Genomic DNA, 18,052 nt, shown 5'->3' on the forward strand with positions numbered 1-18,052 from the left:
TGTTGAAACACGACAAAGAAAACGAACGTACCTTCGTTTGCGGAACACCGGCTAACACGGAACGTGACAAATACATCAGACAACATATCGACCAATCCTGTCAAAGAAAACTTAAGTTCTAATCAATATTAAATTCTTGTCTTACTAAACTATTTTATGTTCATCTCAACCTATTTTATTTTCGCTACACTCTTTTAATTCGGAGAAACTGAAAATTATTCTGTTTCTTACTTTTATTTCAATAAAAGTATTTAAGAATTATGTATTTTAATGGTTGAAGATTTACGATGAGAAAAGAGCAGCCAAAATAAAACTTATAAGGCAATACGGATTACATCTAATTTAAAATAATATACATCATAAAGAAAACAATATAACAAACATAAACACAAGAAAATTAACTCCTGTAATGACAATAGTGCATTGATCCTTTAACTAGGAATACTTAACAGTACTTACGGTGTAAAAAATGAATATGTCGTAGTGTACGCCTACTCATTGTATTATTGTTTTACAGAATCTTCTGTTACGACACTTAGTAAACCCATCAAGTGCTGACCCAGCTGTCTTTCATTAATGTTTGTTTTTAATTTCGCGCAAAGCTACACGAGGGCTTTCTGCGTTAGCCGTCCGTAATTTAGTAGTGTAAGACTATAAAGAAAACAGTTAGTCATCACCACTCACCGCCAACTCTTGGGCTACTCTTTTACCAACGAATAGTGGGATGACTGTAACACTATAACGCCTCTACGGCTGAGAGGGCGAGCAGGTTTGGTGTGATGAGAATTCGAATCCGCGACCTTAAGATTGCGAGTCGAGCGCTCTAACCACTTGACCATACTGTGCCACTGTTTTCCGTCTCTGCTAATACGTACAACATAAAGAAACGGTGCATTCCTTTTTCTCTTTTTGTATAATGCTCTTAAAGAAGTATTTTAGCATGTTACAGTACACGCTTAAGCAGAAACTATGTGTTAGGTGTTACGTTTAAATCTAGAGGTAGAAACGATCTCAGCTGAAACAGACTCTCCACACAAACTAAAGCCACGCCGGATTTGCAAAAGGATTCCGTCTTCTCAATGCTTCTTAGACCCGGCATGACCAGGTGGGTTAGGGCGTTCGACTAGTAATCTGAGGGTCGCGGGTTCGAATCCCTATCGCACCAAACATGCTCGTCCTTTCAGCCGTGGGAGCGTTATAATGTGACGGACAATCTCACTATTCGTTGATAAAAGAATAGCCCACGAGTTGACGGTGGGTGATGATGACTAGCTATCTTCCCTCTAGTCTAACACTGCTAAATTAGGGACAGCTAGCGCAGATAGTCCTCGTGTAACTTTGCGCGAAATTCAAAACAAAGCAAACAAACGTGCTTCTTAATAATGGATTTTTAAAACATAATCTAACTGTTGCATTGGCTTAGAAACGTGTACTAGCAGTTTTTGCTTCAGTGGATGTGACGAATCGCTACGTTTCGGCAAGGTGAGGTTAAAGTTCTGTTCATACATGATGATTCGAAACGTACCTGATGATACCACGATACTTCCCTACAGTCCTTCAGGGTTACTGAAATCTATATGAATTAGTGAAACAAGAAGATATAAGAGGCAGTTAGCGTAACACAAACATGACTTAAAAATATCTCGTTTTACCAACTGCTTAACTACTTTGTAAATAATTTTATTTGGCAATCGTGAGTTAAACTTCACGATAACAGCATCATGCTAAAGTTATGTAACTGTGCGCTTTTGGAAAAGCCAGACTTCCTATACATGGGATACGCGTAGCTCTTTTTACAGAATGATATAAATCAATTTAATATGCAACCGAAAGGAATCTGTAGGATTCAAAATATGCAGGTCCTTATCGATTGTAAGTTGCTTCGGCTCCACTTCAGGACAAGGAGAAACTTCTGAGGATTAGAAAATGAAGTCCCAGTCGATTGAGTGAGAAATAATTTGGTATACTTTTAAAATATACTTTACGAAGAGTTTTTTTTTTCTCTAAATCGTAACAAAAAATAAACAGTCAAATTCTAACGTGGATAAGTAACGTATTTACCAGGGCGCACAATGTAAGTTATTGTTATTAAATATATCTTTCTTACATTTAATAAAATGCATGTAAGGAATTATTTAGCAGTTAGTTTCAACCAATCATTAATGTTCTTGGTATTAGTGCGCAAAAAAAAGTAAACCTCTTGAAACGGAATTATTTCGCGTTGTTTCATTTCGCTTGGTAAGTAGGATGTGGTTTCCTGTCAAGTTTCTGGAAAAGACAAAGAAAACGAAGATTATTTTATTTCTTAACGTCGCTTTTATCTTATAACTATTGTTTATTTTAAAAGCGATAAAAATCGAACCAAAATTTATATTTGTACGAACATTTTTTCGGTAAAATATTTTACTATTGAATTAGTATTTAAAGAAAGGGTTAATGTTATCGAGTGAAATTTGTTTGTTTGTTTTAAATTATCTGCAAAGCGATATGAGGCTATCTGCGCTAGCCGTCTCTAATTTAGCAATGTAAGACAAGCGAGAAAGCAGCTAGTCATCGTTATCCACCGCCAACTCTTGAGCTACTCTTTAACCAACGTATAGTGGGATTGACCGTAACATTATAACGTTTGTTTTAATTGCGACGACAGAATTCAGGACGCTGTTATGTCTTTTAAGTTTCATATGATAGGCTTCAAGAATTGTGTTCTATACAAGTCTTTAAGATGTATTATTTTGTAAGACACAAAATGTGTTTATGTCAATTACTAAAGCACTGTATGTATTATAAAAAGAGTAACCTTCAGAACACGGTGAAACCTAACTAGTTTTGAGTTAGAGTAGCAGTCGTTAGGATAGGTCAAATCTTAGTTTCATGTTATGTGTTAGTCTTCAGAGTTACAATTAGTGTATTAACTTTCAAAGTATAGTCTAGTACTACCAATTCAATATTGATTCAGTGTCTTTTAGAGAACAGTCTAGTTTTACCAGTTGAATAATGGTGTAGCATCTTTCAGGGTACGGTCTAGTGTTACCACTTCAATAATTTTGTACCATTCTTTAGCGCTACCACTTCGGTTTTGTTAATTACTGAAATGTCTCGGTTTGTAAGATTAATTTTCACTCTCCTTCATTAAATATTGATATAAAAAGTTTCATCAGATTACAACATTTTTTTTCTCTAGTTAGGTGCAGATATTAGGGACATCACTCTGTAAAAGTAGTGAATCGAATGATAGATTGGGCTTCAAATGCCTTCTTAGCACAATTAAGAATTTCTCTATGTTTCCACCATACTTTAACTACGAAATTTAAGAATATGATAGCACTAGGCACGTCATCAAACAGATGATTATGAATCAGTGCAAACTTTGTCAAAGGTTTCAGTTTTAACTGGCTTACAGAGTAGAAACTAAAGCAATAGAAATAATTTATGAGATTTAATTGTGACGTAATAGTAAATTAATAATTATTTTGAGTTTTTCTTAATTTTGTACAATTTTCAACAATTACAAACTCTCTGTTTTTCACGTATTTTTGTTATATAGTCTTAGTGCCACTGTTCAGAAATTGTTTTAAATCTCAAATTTTCATTTACCCTTGAGAAAATATTCTGACTCTACTAATATCAGTGAAGTTTAAGAAACAAAATACTTTGAGAGTAAACTTGTGTGAGTGTAGAAATATATATTTAGGGGATGGTGGTTAATAATTAAATAACATTGTTCAAAGAAAAATTATATATAGATTTAAATATATTTCGAGGATTTATGTTATATAGAATGTGTCATGTTATCAGAGTTAAAATTCACTTAAAATACTTGTTTTTTACAGTAGAATTTTTATTTAAAATACAAAACTTGGAACACAAACATAAGATAATTAGATAATATTTGCATCACACGGGAGGAAAGGCAGTTAGGCATCACCATTCACCACCTTTAATTGGGCTATTCTTTCACTAACGAATTGTGGGATTCATTACAATACTGTAACGCTCCTACGGCTGAACTGGCGAGCATGTGTAATGGTACAGAGACTTGAACCAGTGACCATCAGATTTCGATTCGAGTTCCTTAACCCTCTGGTCAAAAATCTAGATCACCTTACTGCCTCAATTTCTATGATCAGAGTCTTCTGTTGGTTTAAAACAGCCTATATTCTGCTCTTGAAACCTTATTACCCGATTCTTTTTAACAGTCTGAGATTGTTTTCTCGAATGAATACTCTTTAAGACGACAGTAACTTTTGTATGTTAAAAATGTATTATATGATAAATAAATACCATAACTTCAGACATTTTGTGGCATATAACATGAATTATACTTGTAGGTTTAGACATGTTATCTCTCGTCTGTTTCACTTGTGGAAAACTAGAAAATAAAAAAAAGGCATAACCCTCTCATAGTTGAACATGAAGCCGCCAGGTGGTGATGAATAAGTGTTGAATGCTGCAACTACTATGATGAAATTTTTGTTCAAATGCTCACTTATGGAAAAAATATACTTGCAAAGAATCTAGAATTTCATATATTTTGTTACCAAACCCACACATCTCGGAGATACAAAATGTAGAAAGAACTGTTACTGAGAGTTAAGGACGAAACTGGAAGCTGGAATAGCGATTCTTCTTTAAATGCTAGTACTAAAAGGTATATCTGGTTAATAGGGCCGTAAATCCTGGTACTGTCTAGCTAACCAGATCATTATCTGTAAAGGAAAAGTTGAATAAAATATTTGCTTTCAAACTGTTGAAGGGCTTTTTGACAAACAAAATCCTGATTAGAGATCAAAATAAGATACTACGGAGCAATGCCAGCTTGAGAGATATATTTGTGAGTACAGAATCCTTTCAATCCGGTATTATCACAGATCCATTCAATTTCTGACAATACACGTTGACAGAGTATGAAATTCACTGAGGTGTGTAACAAGAGAAGAAAATTCCTCTACCAAGTGAGCTACAAAGTTAAATACTGTATATAGTTGATTGTCTAATTTATGGATACGGAAGTCCAGGGCACATATTTCCAGCAAATATTTATATCATTTCACTGTGATATACACAATACACAAATTAGATGGCTATATATTTATGATATGAGGGCATGTGGTGACTGTTACTGCTTTATCTGAAGCAACCTTGGTATTGAAGTGACCAGAAGAAGACTATTTGATTAAGTGTATAGTGAACTGTTTCTGAAGTTAATGGTATTTCTATTCGTACCAAAGAGAACAAAACCCAACTAAGGTCTTTCATAAAGTAAAATTTGTCAACATATTCAATTAGAACCTTATGTGCATCAGATATTCTCTTTTGTTATGATGACGTTTCTACTTTTCATATGGTAAAGTCTTCCGAAATCAACTATTCTTAGATATGAGAACCTTCTACGATGTTCATTGCAGTTTTGTGGTATTGAGCTACCAATTTGCTGGGTTGATCCTGAAACAGTTGAGAGTATGCTGTCGGTAAAGAAATTTCACCAAACTAGAAGAGGACTTACAATGGTATTTGAGGATCTAATGCAGATCTTCGTTACTGACTTCTTGTAATTGTTGTAACATAAACATTATTTGAGTGGCAAGTTAACAGATGTTAACTGTCATCTTTGTGAGGTACAGGAGACTTTCTCAGAGAATGACTATCTCTCTTCACAGATTGCTGCTTCTGATACAACTATGACAGAACCGAAACTACTCGCACAGTGGGATAAACAACAGTTAGCTAATTTTGAATTCTGGGACAACTTCCTGAAGAATATGGAAATATTACTTGCCAAGGCTAAAAGGGAGAAGAACTGGCATAATCATCTCTGCACTGATGTCAAAATGTTGCATTACTTTCTTTGTGGTAAATCGGTAGAACAATGACAAATGGAAGATACTATATGCTATTGTGTATGCTTATTTTACCGTCTGAGACGGTCACAAATACATTTTCTATAGGATAGTTTTCAGTCAACATTTGGAAAGTTGAAGGGAATATGGAGTGATTTGGGTGTTACCACAACAGAGTTTTAGACAGTTACCCTCTGGAAAAATGAAACGTCATTTCTTCTTCATTTATCTTATGTTTTTATTTACTTTAGAAATTCAACTACTTACTGTAATGACTTTTCGATTCTCATAAAAGTCACCAGGTTTGTAACCGACTCTACTTATAATATATAGATTCTTACTCTGTTAAATGTTAAATAACGTCGCTACCACAATGATTTCTTACATATTGGATAGGACAACAAATTAAAATTTACTTACTTGAAGCTGAAGAAACCATTCTTTGTCTTGGTTATGAACATTGCAATCATCCAGATAGTCCGAGCTAAAAAAGATGTTGTGTGCTCTCTTGCCACGCGGAATGTATTTTGTGTCATAAAAAATTCAATAGATTTCTTTTATTTTATGTAATGACGTAGCACTATCTCTGAAAGTAGTTAACTTTTAAGATAATAAATATTCAATAACAGTAATAACGGGATGAATAGGATTGTGAACTCCCAATGAAAATGCCAAAATATCATCTCCCGTGATTTGTTTGAGACTGGCTCATAGTTCTAAAAGTACTTATGTAATGGCCCGGCATGGCCAGGTGGGTTAAGGTGTTCGACTCTTAATCTTTGGGTCGCAGGTTCGAATTCCATTAAACCACATATGCTCGCCTTTTGAACGTGGAAGCGTTATAATGTTATAGTCAATCCCACTATTCGTTTGTAAAACAGCAGCCCAAGAGTTAGCGGGGGATGGTGATAACTAACTGCCTTCCCTCTAGTATTAATTACACTGCTATATTAGAGACGGCTAGCGCAGACAGCCATCGTGTAGCTTTGGGTGAAATTCAAAACAAACAAACAAAACAAAGAAACAACTAAAGAGTTTTCCTGCTGAATAATTTTCTATAATGACTAGAATTATAAAAGTTTGTGTCTTGTCACAGATAAATCAACAAAAAAGTTGCAACTGAAACCAATTTTAAACAAATCCATAAAGTTCACACTTTTTTCATTTTTGAATACATTAACTGAAATTATTAGTTTTACAACATGATTCAATATTTGTGGAGTTGAAAAGCCAGTTCATTGCAGGAAGACTCAAAAGAGAGTTCTGCCTGGTTATGCTGTAATTGAAATATATCGTGATAAACCTAATATGGGAAAAATGTCATGTTTTTCTAGATGGTTATTATTAGAGGAACTTCAAACAATAAATCTTCCATTTCACCCACCAGTAAAAATTTGATTCACGTAGTTGAGTAGATTTTGTAAAATCAATGTAATCATTGTTTCGTTTATAAAGGCAACGTTAGGGAAATGCTTCTCTTTGTTTTGTATTGTATGGCAGCCTTAAATTTTAGTAAAGAATCGTTTGTTTTAATTGCGATGACGTAATTCAGGACACTGTGACGTCTGTTTAGTTTCATATGGTAAAATTTGAGAAAGGTTTCTATACATGTCTTTAAATCATAATATCTTTCACGATACAGAATGTGTTTATATCAGCTATTAAAATAAATTATATATACTATAAAATATATTAATCTTTTGGACACAGTGAAACCTAACCAGTTTGCAGTTTGAGTAACAGTTATTAGGACGGATCAAATATTAGCTTTCAGGATACTCTTAACAGTTACAATTGGTGTATTAACTTTCAGGTTATGGTCTAGAAGTACCAGTTCAATATTGGTGCAGTGCCTTTTTGGGCACAGTCTAGTGCAACCAGTTTAATATTGGTATAGCATCTTTCAGGGTACAATCCAGTGCTTTCGGGAAATCCGACTAACATTTCTTATTAAGAATAGCAACTCTGTGAGAAACCAGTGAGTTTAGGAAATTGTAACGTTAAAACCAGGGCTTCTACTCCGTTCGGTGACAAAGCCCATATAACTCATTACGTAGATTTGGGTTAATAAAAGGTAAATGTAATAAAAATATAAATGTGAAAGAATGGTTTGTGACGGCAAACACTGTGTAACACCAATCAATACCTTAAAAGGACAGAAGATATACTGTGGGGTTCACTTGTGTAGTTGGGTGGTAGCTTCTTACACTAAAAGATATCTGGTTTCGGCTACTGCGGTGAGGAGAACGACATTAACCCATAGTAAAATTATCTGCTTTATAACAAAGGAAACAAGAACCTGAAAGTGGACGTTCAAATTAGCTGAGCCTTGTAGAGGCTTTATAAAAACTTTTAAAACGTCTGGTACAAATTGAAAACTGCATCCATTCAAGTTTTCCGTATCAGATTTTATATTGGGTTGAGGAAAAATTCGTGAGCGTTTTTTCAAGTTAAACAAATATATTCATAAATGAAACGCTTTCGCAAAATATTTCATGTCATTTGGTAGATAATTTTTTTGCTCTAATAGATGGTGTGTTTGATTTTCATGTCTTTAATTTTTGCTTTCATTTTCAGCTCATTAAATGGACTGTTAAGTGGACAAAATCGAGCATTTTCGACACCATCTGCTTTTCGCATTTAATTTCGGAAGCCTGGCATGGCCTAGCGCGTTAAAGCGTGCGCTTCGTAATCTGAGGGTCGCGTGTTCGCGCCCCAGTCGCGCCAAACATGCTCGCCCTCCCAGTCGTGGGGGCGTTATAATGTGACGGTCAATCCCACTTTTCGTTGGTAAAAGAGTAGCCCAAGAGTTGGCGGTGGGTGGTGATGACTAGCTGCCTTCTCTCTAGTCTTACACTGCTAAATTAGGGATGGCTAGCGCAGATAACCCTCGAGTAGCTTTGTGCGAAATTCCAAAACAAACAAACAAGCATTTAATTTCTTGCAATTTCGTTTACAACAATGCATACTATATACCTAGGTATTACATGAAATAAAGTATCATAATAAATGTTTTGGGTGTAATGTGTTCATGCATTGAAGTATTGTATAGTCTTGCATGTAATGCTTGAATGAAATTATTTAAAAACGCTCACGAATTATTCCTCAACCTAATAGATAAATCCAATGTCGCTTGTAATATTACGGCCATGTGGATGTGTACACTTTTTTCTGTGGACTGGTACTTTCACAAATATGCATCTCGCTCGAGTTCGTTTGTTTAATGAAAGGTGTGTACAAACAATTAAGAACTGCATATTTTTGTTTGTTTGTTTTTTACGAGAGCGTGTTATGACAATCTAAATATTTAAAGCAATATACAGTTTGTATTGAATATCACATTTCTTCGATGTGCTTGTACACGCATAAGTTTTGAAAGGTGCGTAGTACTTATGAAGAAGACCTCAGTACAGAAAACGAAACGGTTTCTCATTCAACAGGAAGTTGCGGTCCATTAAAGTTGAGAAACATATTTGTGGTTGTAATTTATTCAATTGGTACGCTGATTATGATATTAAAATTACTATAATGGGGTCATTAAATGCCAATCTAACTCAGAACGTGTCTAAGATACGAAGTCCAAAAGATAAAAAATAGTCATATATTTGAGAAATTTCGAGTTTAGTAACAGAACAAGGAAGATTTCCTAAAGGCAGCATAAATACATATATGATTACGTATAACGTGTGTTGTAAGGATATTTCGTGTTTTATCTGAAATAAAATTACTTACTCAGTTACCCACTGACATGTGACCCCACTCTGGTATGTCTACGGACTCACACCGCTAGAAACCGGGTTATGATATCTCTAGTGGGCAAAGCACAGATAGTCCTCGAGTTGCTTTGCGCAAGTCACTCGTTGTGTTGCTTCTTGCTTAATAACCGATGTCAAATCAACACATTTGTAATAATTAAGAATACCTTCGAAGTCCCATCTATAACTCCTCCATTCATAAGAACATGAAATAATTACAATATGAATCGTATTTTTAATATCTCCAGTATACAAACTGTAGTACTCTGTCAAATTAATCGTAAGATCCTTATGAAATCGTAAGGTAAAATAGATTGCAACATAAATAGTTTTTCTCACTGAAGTTGTTGAGGGAAAATATTCGAAGAAAAATATCACAACATGATGTTTCTGAAACTGTTTTGGAAAATATTAACATAAGAAAGAAGTTTTACTTCAGATTACAACTACATTTTCTTTTCTCAAGTCTGGTGCAGTCTAGTGTTAGGGTTACACTTCAGTGAAAGTGGCGAATTGAATGATAGATTGGGTTTCAGATGTCTTTTTATCAGACGTAAGAATTGATATATATTTTGATGACGCTTCAATTACGAAATTTAATAATATAATAGCGTTGAAACCCTAAAATGCACGTTATCAAATTTGTGGTTATGGCTCAGTGTGAACATTCTTAAAGGCTCCAATTTTAATAAACCTAAAGTACTGATAATAATTATTTCAAGTTTTTCTCACTTTTGTACAGCCTTCAATAACTAAAAATTCTCTCTTGTTAAGGTATTTTTGTTATATGGTCTTTGTGCCACTGTTCAGAAATTGATTGATATTCCAAACCTTGAATTGCTTTATAGAAAATTTTCTGAGCATTTTTAAACATGCAACACCTCAGCTAACCGTAAAGTCATCAGACACATAGATTGTGGGTCTCTAGGCACACTATATTCCACATGTGGTAGGATTAATAGAACCTTGATTTGCGTCGAATGAATCGTTTTCATCACATTGTGACGTTGCAAAGACTATCAGGCCACCAAATGTACACATTGTATTGCCAGTAGTTCATGCTCTCATTGGTTAAGATTTCATCGTATGTTGGCAAGGAGACAGTACCGCAGCTAATACATACAATACCTGGCACAAAATTTGTCTTCAGGTATACAAATTTCGCCTGACTAAAACGCAGGCTGTACCTATAATAAAGTTGTGCAGCATCATTTGTACAGCACGTTAAACACATATCATGACAAGCAAAGACGTTGACATTAGCTATAAGTTTCCAGACCAGTTCGACATTAAAGATCATGGTTCCTGTCTCTTTTTGATGAGCCAAAAGCTTTAAACAAGATGCAGAACTTCTACTGTGGTTACATTGGTATCACTAAATGATCTATCAAAGATAATTGCCTTTGCTATCAATATGGACTCTCCTGTTTGAAGGAGTGCTGCTGGGAAGGTGATGAACAATGTGGATATTCAAAAAACTATGAAGAAATTGCACAAAATACTTCTGGTAGTCTGAACTGCAGCAAGATAATTAAAGTGTGTATAGTTGCATAATTTTGCAACCACAAATACAATATAGTTTAACAAATGTATTGAAATGGAGTTTTTGGACAATATATATACACACCAGATGAAAAAAAGAAAATTTAATTTAGCTATACACTTTAAAAATTGGTTATTTTAAGCTATTATTGATGCAATTTTGAAAAGTGCCCTCTATCAAGCAATCGTATTTTTAATTAAAGAATGAGGTTAATCTATTTCCAAATCAGTATCTGTTAATTGCTGAAACCTAACTTTAACAGACTTTCTTTATAGTTCACAGAGTTTATGATTTCACGATAGTCATAAGATTATATACAAATTAGGCCGAACACTTAATTCTAAGTGTTCAATGGTACCTCTATCATACCACTATAGTGTATTTAGTTTTTGGGGAGTAAATTTAGATATGATTTTATAAACACTTACTATCAAAACTAAGTACAAAAACAAACAAACAGACAATGTCGGCCGTTTTATGACGTCATTTCAGCATGATCCATCAAAGGAATTTCAGACAATTTTAGTTTGTAATTATTCAGACCACAAAATTATATTGTCGTACTTGACCTGATAACTAAAGAGCAGGCCTGATCTGCTCGCTTATATAATAACTTATATAATTTATTGTAACAAGTATAATTATGATCATGCTTAACCAGCTTTGCGGTAACAAATGGGTTACATAAATAGTGTTTCGACTGCTATGAAGATCATTGTATCCCAGCCTAAAGATCCATGGTTTCAGACAATCGCGTCCTGAGCAATGGATGTGACGAACATAGTGTGGTTGAAATAGTATTATTACAAACCTGGAATGCCTTCTTAGCAGAAGTAAAAATTTATGTATGCTTTCACGACACTTTAACTTCGAAATTTGTGAATGAAGAACAAACCCTAAAAGGCAAATTATCAAATTTGTGGTTGTACTCAGTATAAACAATGTCAAAGGTTTCAATTTTAATAGTTCTAAAGTCTTGAAAGTAAACCAATAGAAATAAAATAATAAATTTAATTATGACATGTTTTTAAATTTATAATTATTTTGTGTTCTTTTCTAATTTTGTAGAATCTTCAATCCTCAATCGATCAATCTATCTTCAATCAACGAATATGGGATTAATCGTCATATTATAATACACCATAGCTGAATTATTAAGCGTGTTTGGTAGGAGGGAGATTCAAACCAGAGACTCGCTGATTGCGATTTGAGTACCGTAACCATCTAAACTAGTCTGGATAATCTTGCTTAAATCCCTATTTTTAGAGTATAATGAGATTATAAATGAATTATTAGTTTAAAACAGTCATACTTGTGTGTTTCAAACCTTTGTTAATAGCTTAATGTATTAAAAAGAGAATTAATTTATTATATTTAAAAGTCTCAAATCGAATTTTCATGTGAATACACTTTAGGACGACAGCAACTGTTGTGTGTTAAGAATGTATTTAACATGAATAAATACCACACATTCATTTTTCGGAATCGACAACGTGAATTATAGTTGTAGGTGTAAAGAAATTACGTTGCACTGTTTCTGGTTGTGATGAATTTTTACCCAAACATTTTGGTGTATAGTTATATGCTTGAGGAATTATTTCAGTGATTACCCAGTATTAGAATAATACATTGACATAGATTTAATTCAATCAGAAAAAAAATCTAAAAGCAGTAACTACTGACTTTCTTGTATCGCACCGTTGATATCATACTACATCATACTTTCTCAAGCACCTCCAGTATCATGTTAAATGATAGATTACTTAGAACTTGTTCATTTGACAGTGTTATCGTTTTACATTCAGGAAGAAATGGCAGATATAGTCTATTGTAACACAATTTCAGTAAGGTATTCGCTAAAAAAATACGGAATTATTAGTATCCGATATTAACCCACATATATTTCAGAATGAGAAACAATTACTTCATAAAGTTGTCAACATATTCAAGAGAAATGTGGAGCAGATAAAAGTAACAACTGAGTACCCAAATGATTAAGTAAGTTATGTCAATGTATCAACTAACATTGTCTCAGACTCATTTCAAATAGCCCTTGAAAGGCTTTTTGGCAAAGAAACCATTGATTCAGCAAACCGTAACTCTAGGTCAACAAGGGATAGTGATGTCATCCTGATAGATATGCTAGCATGTTCAGAAACTTTTCAATATGGCGTCACCTCAGATGTCTTCAATGCTTCCAGTGAAAGGTGACTGGGTATGAAATTCACAAGAGGAGGAAAATTTTCTAAACTTCTCCACTTTACCAAGTGAGTTACTGCATATAATTATTGGTTAAACATATAAACATGGCAGTCGAGAGCACATTTCTAATGTAAATATTTCAGTATGATTATAGTGTGATATACACAGCACACAAAATAAATGTTAATGTCTCTATCTTAGGAGGGAATGTGGTGATTGTCACAACATTCCATGAAGCCATGTTGACATTGAAGTGACCAGAAGGGGAACTATTTGATTAAGTGTATAGTGCTGCACTCTTTCTGAAACTACTCGTACGTAACAGAACAACGCTAAAGAAAGGTATTTTACAATGTGAAATTTGTCAACATACTCGGTTAGAGCCTCAAGTGTATCAGATATTCTCTTCTCTTATGATGAAGTTTCGGCTTTTTATATGTTAAGGTCTTCAGAAATCAACTATCCTTGATTATGAGGACCTTCTACGTTGTTCATTGCAGTTGTTAGGTATCGAGCTACCAAACTGTTAGGGTGTTCCTGAAACAGTTGAAAGTATGCTGCCAGGAACATAATTTCATCAAACCACAAGAAGACTTGCATGGGATTTAACAATCTTCGGTACTGACTTTACGAAACAGTTGTAACATAAACATCATCTGAACGATACGTTGAATGATTTAGTTAGTATTTATTGCGATGTACATAAAAAATTTCAGAGAATGGATATCATTCATCACAACTGGGACAGCGTTGTGATGGAAAAAATCAGTATATAGGTTCAAGTCTGTAGTGTGGTTTAACCTTGCCTTACAAATATTAAACAGAGTGACAGTGCCTAACAGCATATTTTTCAATGCTTAGAAAAAGAGAGAGTACGTGAAATAAAACATTTCATTTCTTCCTCTCTTCAATATTTAATGAAAATTTAACAAACATATTTTAAATGTTTTGGAAAGTTCAATTTTTAGTTTCATTTAATAGTCTATTTGAACATTTTACAATAGTTAAAATCTTAACGTACCTTAGAAAGATGTAGAATAATTCTTTAACTTTTTCATTAAACACTATGTGATACTAAAGTTCTTAGTTACAGCTAGCGTTCTCGACCACGATTAGTGTATTAAATATTAATTTTCTTATGAGGTTTATGGATTAATTAATCGAAATTTATTTGTATTAGTTTTTCCTGGTTTTATTTTTCTCTTCATTCGTCATTTCAAACAAAATGTTTATTAAACACTATTTATAACAATCATTTTTTATCATGGAATTTATTTCACTGAAAGATAAAAACAAATTGAATGAAGACCAGTACACTAGAAACAATTAAAATATTTATAATAATACGCAGCAGAATAAAGACAGAACAACTGTATAGTCAGATTTTCGTAGGTCAAGTGAGGACTTCCTTATTGGATGTGTGGTCATACCTGAAATGGAAAAGTTTGTTTTAAAAGTTACTGCAACATTAATAATGTCACATAAACATTCTGTAAATAATTCAGTATTAATGGTATGAATTTTTAAATATTTGTGACGTTTTATATATTTAGAATTTCATACTTTGCACGAACAAAGTAAGATCTCACAGAAAATATGAAATATTACTTTGATGTCATGATTACGTCGAACAAATACGTATTTTTCATTATGTTGGCTAACGTATAGATTCACATACTGATTCTTGAGTTTTGTAACATATTGTAAGCAGTTAGGAAAATGTAGGGAATTGTTGTAACCAAATTTATAATTATAGTTACGAAACAATTCTATGATTCACTGATTACAGTACAAACTTTGTAGATCATGTTTCTTAGAAAATATAAACTGAATTTGAGTTATTCAAACATTGGTTTAAAAAATAAACAAACGATTTTTATTTCGCGCGAAACTACTCGAGATCTATTTGCGCTACCTGTTCCTTATTTGGGCTACTCTTTTACTAAAGAACAGTGTGATTAATCATTACATTATAAAACCCCCATGGCTAAGAAGGCTAGGATGTTTAGTATAACGGGGATTCGACCCCCTAACACTGAGATTACGAGTCGAGTGCCTTATTCATTTGGCCAGGCCTGGCCCTGGAAACAACCGAAAGCTGCTTCAATACATTTAGGTGAATAATTTTAACATTATAAACTTATATTAAATAAAACATTCAATTGTTTTTCCAGGACATGTCTAACACTTACTAGAGAAATGTAGGTTTTCTCTAAGTCCGTCAATTACCTCCCATCTTGCTTTTTGTGCATTTGAAAATCTGCAAGTAAAATGAAAATTATATATGTCACAAAGGTGAAGTAAACACAATTATTCATTTTATGTTAAATAGGTTTACAAAGAAAGTGCAAAAATAAGAATTTTTTTTTTTTGATATTATAGAATTACTTTGGAATTTATATTTTGACAATAATAAAAATTCAGAGATATACAATATAACATATTGTATATAATGTAATATTCAGTAACAATGTTGCTCTTAGTCTGCTCATCAGAAAATATTTTATATTGTAGCTTAACATAAAAACTATCTTAATATTTAAGTGTTCTAAAGATTGATAACAAAAACATTTGTTATTTTATATATGTCTAAGTTCAGTTACTTCCACTATGACTGAGAGGTGACCTTAAGTTCTCACATCGCTACAAATCAGGATACCATACTCGTAATTTGCATAACGTACACAGTTTGTTATGTAGCTTTGATCTTAAATTCAAAGAAACTAAATGTGAAAATATGATAATTAATAATAGAAACTTCAAAAGTTAGCTTTGTTATAACAGCGTTTATAATATTCACAAAGTTTGAATATATTCCAATAAATATGTGACCACAGTGTAAAATATAGAAACCCAATGAATTTAACTAGTCCACTCCTTTATAAAAGTTTTATAGAACTAATGAAGACTCAAATATAGAGTAGTTATAAAACGAAATCTGTCCCAATCCCACAGCCATGTTGTAGTTCAAACCAACTGTGCGCATTAACTCTCCCATAAACCTTGACGCATATGTAGGATGCAGTTTATAGTTTTTGTTGTGTTGTATTGAGATATAAGTATAGAATAATATCAATAGTTTTATTATTAATATAAAAAAATCTTAAATTTTGGGTATTAATTTGGAAATATTTGCACCGAATTTCAGTAAAGTTAAAACTTCTTACAATTAAAATTATATAATATTGTCTAAAACAAATTCAGGTTGATATAACAAGTGGCAAGTAATTAATTATAAAGTACAACATTAGTGTCTTTGAAGGAACAACGGAAAGATTATATATAAATATGACAGTGAAAGAAAATAAAACAATTTATATAGAACTATATTCGATAACAATGATCTGAATAATGAATATATGTTGTAAATACAATACTGTGAGCATAACTATTTATTCTTTTTTAGTAACTAAAGGTATAAAAATAGAATTCTAATAACTGGTTAATAGTAACTTACTGTTTTTGCAAGTTGTTTGTCGTCACACATCTTCTGCCTGAATTCATCGTCAATCAGAGAGTCTGGATTGTTTTCGTTTTTGCACTGTTCAAAGGCATCTTTTTTCTGAAAGACGAGAAGTATCGTGATGGTAAAGAAACGATGGATTATTTACGTTTTATAGATTTCAACTTACAACATAATTAATTATTACCAACCACAAGTGATTAAAGTAACTAAATTCACATCTAATTCATTGTTTCGCTGGCTACTCCAACAACGTTTTTACTTTTTCAAATAGTTTATAGGAGTGTCACATGTCACTAGCAGGGTACTTTTGATGTCAATTTCAAAAAATACTTTTCTGAAGGTGAATCCAAAGTTAATTTGGGATTTCATTTCCAGAAACGCTTTTATTATTAACCGACCACTTGGAAATCAAACAAACGAAAATAAAGGGGGTAATTTCTAACTTAAATCACGAATTTAACAAAAGTAACACATGGTGTTGTTGTGGTTTGCTGTACTATTTTATGATAAAAGTAGTACTACAATAAAGTATCGAAACACAGTTAGCCCATTGAGTAGCTTTATGTTTAGCAGCAAATTTTAAAACGTGCTACTTCTATTGATGAACATTTTTAGTACATTGTGACCTAGTTTGTGGTGAGTGTATCGAATATGGAACACGAGGTTCTCGACGTGGTACACCTAAACAATCGTCTCACCTCCAGCTGTGGGTAATTTATAAATGTGCTGAATATTTAGTTATTTGGTTAAAATTAACAGCCTCAGATGATGGGCAGGTTTTAACAATTGGATGCTCTTCATGAACACAAATAATAAACTATTGTTATTTAATGTTGTTCAGTAGTTCATGTTTAAGAACTATTATCAACAGTTCTTACCTCCTGTGGGAAACTTTCATAAATAGCTATGGCTTCTTTTACGTCTTCTTCATTATCGCCTAAAACAGTAAAAAGTTAATGAATGAAGAAACATTCTAATGCTCTGTTATTATTTGTTTCGCTATGTTATTACATAGTGTTATTAACCCTAGTTAGTGTTATTGCGTTTTTCAAAAGAAAGAAACAAAGAATAAAAGAAAATAGTTCATCCTAACAATTGATTTTTTAAACAAGACAGACATAAACCATTTCTATTCACCACTGGTTCAACTGTGAGCTTGCAACACACGGTGGTTCAATTTCCGCAGAAAACACAGAACCAATAACCCATTGTGTGGCTTTGTGTTCAACAACATACAATTAACGTGTTA

General features: G+C 33.0%; 2 long non-coding RNA genes across 4 annotated transcripts in view; one reads left to right on the plus strand and one right to left on the minus strand.

The window, feature by feature from the left end:
• LOC143248782 (uncharacterized) overlaps positions 1–18,052 on the plus strand; it is a 53,930-nt gene that overhangs the window by 23,390 nt on the left and 12,488 nt on the right. The window lies entirely within an intron of this gene.
• Positions 14,518–18,052, minus strand: part of LOC143248783 (uncharacterized) — a 68,864-nt gene continuing 65,329 nt past the window's right edge. For 2 of the 3 annotated variants that reach the window (XR_013027176.1, XR_013027175.1), the window contains exons 2-5: positions 17,682–17,740; positions 16,795–16,899; positions 15,530–15,597; positions 14,518–14,767 (exon numbers count right to left, since the gene is read on the minus strand). This is a non-coding gene — a long non-coding RNA (uncharacterized LOC143248783). The remainder of the gene's footprint in view (positions 14,768–15,529; positions 15,598–16,794; positions 16,900–17,681; positions 17,741–18,052) is intronic. The other variant, XR_013027178.1, reaches the window with a different exon arrangement.

This window comes from Tachypleus tridentatus, chromosome 4 (genome assembly GCF_004210375.1).
Source record: "Tachypleus tridentatus isolate NWPU-2018 chromosome 4, ASM421037v1, whole genome shotgun sequence".
Lineage (NCBI taxonomy): Eukaryota > Metazoa > Arthropoda > Merostomata > Xiphosura > Limulidae > Tachypleus > Tachypleus tridentatus.